We start from the raw sequence: 2,500 nt of genomic DNA, 5'->3' as shown, positions 1-2,500 counted from the left end.
CGCGCTTCGCACCGGGCCCGCGAGGACCTACTTTGGCCGCACGGCGCCGCGCGCAGGGTGCGCCGGCGCGCAGCTGCGACGCCTGCCGCGTCCGTCGGCCGGCGCGCCTGCCACTGGCCGCCCCCACCAGCCGGCTGTAGCGCGTGCGCCCACGCACCGCGCGGCCAGCACGCCGGGAGGCGCCCCCTCACCGGCCGGGGACGGTCCCACCCAGCCACCGCCGCGTATCGCTTCACACCCAGATGCCGTTCAGTTTCGTCGGCATGGTGGGTATCGCTGGAACAACCGGTTAGTACCTCAACCTATCGTCGCCATCACCGATTCACCCCTAGCGAGAACAACCGCACCACAACAGGTTACCATTTGTTCATTTGCGTAACTTCACCAGAAAACGCAGGCGTCCATCGCCATTTGCAACTTCAACGATTATTGCATGCCTGTGTCAGGTGTCACGCCACACTACGTCTGCCCACATACACGCAACAAAATGTGCACGCCTAGACAATACGTGGAAGGTGGCCCCCGTACGTATGCGATGTCCATTGCTCGAACGACTGTCAACCGGCCTCTGTAGCATGTCGCAGATATGGAACGCGGTGCACCATGCCATCACGGTGTGTGAGGAGAGACGACTAGGTCCGAATACATCAACAGACAGCTCATGCTGATCGCCATCCACGGCGTCCGTTCCTCCCACACGTCTCTATGGCGTACCACACTGCAATCCAGCTCTCATAGGGAGACGACACGTAGCTGCGTGCACAATATTTGCACTGTATGGTCCGCCGTTTTTGGGCGCAGTCGTTGTGCGGTCACACATGTGCCACGATGTATCATTCAGTACATAAGGACGAATGTGCAGTACAGATTGTGGTTCACGCGTACGACATCAGCGGACAGTTGACACAGGCCGCACCACAACGTAGCCTGAGTACGTCGCATGCGAAGGGCATTGAACATGCAAACTTCTCACCAACCAGCTTGCGAAGGCAGGGGGCAAGGTGGGGACGTGGGGAGGGGCGGCATGTACGTCCTGCTGCCATCCACATTACAGTGTACAGCAGGAGCATGTGGAAAGTGAGCAAGACTTGCAAGGTGTTTAACATGAAGCGATACACAGGGGTGCGGGCAGTGCGAGTAGCGAACTATATTGCGAGGGTTGCGGGTGGGCAACACTACAGTAATTGAACGAGTCGTATAACAATTACAGAGCAGGTTTAGGCGACAACGTGGGTTACGTTAAGGCGACAACATGGGTTAGGTTAAGGCACAACATGGGTTAGGTTAAGGCACAACATGGGTTAGGTTAAGGCACAACATGGGTTAGGTTAAGGCACAACATGGGTTAGGTTAAGGCACAACATGGGTTAGGTTAAGGCACAACATGGGTTAGGTTAAGGCACAACATGGGTTAGGTTGAGGCACAACATGGGTTAGGTTAAGGCACAACATGGGTTAGGTTGAGGCACAACATGGGTTAGGTTGAGGCACAACATGGGTTAGGTTGAGGCACAACATGGGTTAGGTTAAGGTACAACATGGGTTAGGTTAAGGTACAACATGGGTTAGGTTAAGGTACAACATGGGTTAGGTTAAGGTACAACATGGGTTAGGTTAAGGTACAACATGGGTTAGGTTAAGGTACAACATGGGTTAGGTTAAGGTACAACATAGGTTAGGTTAAGGTACAACATAGGTTAGGTTAAGGTACAACATAGGTTAGGTTAAGGTACAACATAGGTTAGGTTAAGGTACAACATAGGTTAGGTTAAGGTACAACATAGGTTAGGTTAAGGTACAACATAGGTTAGGTTAGGTTAGGTTAGGTTACACGTTGTTGTACGGAAAGGTGTAGGGGGGGGGGGGGCGGGGGCGGCAGGTTCGTTGATAGTGATTATAGTAAGTGAATGCTTGTGACATGATCAGATTTGTCACGTCAGGATGCACCTTTGGCTTATTAGAGGCGGCGCTCCAATTCTATGCTTGTGTGAGACCTGTGTCTTTGACTCATGTCATTGTTTGTGCGCTGTGACAGGAGGTACTATTGTGATGTTGGGTGCACCGTTGTATAGGACATGTGTGGGTGTTGGTGCCTGGTCTGCGCAATGGTGGATGTCGAAAGGCTGGGATATTGTATTTTCCGCACGGACCTCCTGGTCTGGTTGTGATAGTGTGGATTGTGTAATGTGGCGGAGAAGATGCACTGGATGTTGTTCCATGCTGGTGCTTACATATTGTATGTGCGCCTGTTAGAAGCAGAGAGTGGTGCGTGATCAGAGTGTCTGGCTGACGTGTGGTTCCCATTTTGGGCAGACTCTTTCAGCATGTATACGGACAGTTGTGTATATTTGCTGTAGTTTGATGGCTCTGCATTGATTACTAATCAGCGCCGTGTGTACGGGTAATCTGGTTCCAGTCCAAAATGTTCCATCTGTGTACATTAGTGACAAAGACTCCCCCCATGCAGTGGGGCTCGGTCTGTTATAACTCTTCCGCGTAA

The sequence above is a fragment of the Schistocerca piceifrons genome, unplaced genomic scaffold, assembly GCF_021461385.2.
Source record: "Schistocerca piceifrons isolate TAMUIC-IGC-003096 unplaced genomic scaffold, iqSchPice1.1 HiC_scaffold_27, whole genome shotgun sequence".
NCBI classification, from domain to species: Eukaryota; Metazoa; Arthropoda; class Insecta; order Orthoptera; family Acrididae; genus Schistocerca; species Schistocerca piceifrons.
The sequence above is the reverse complement of the archived record's forward strand: the minus strand, read 5'-3'. Positions refer to the sequence as shown.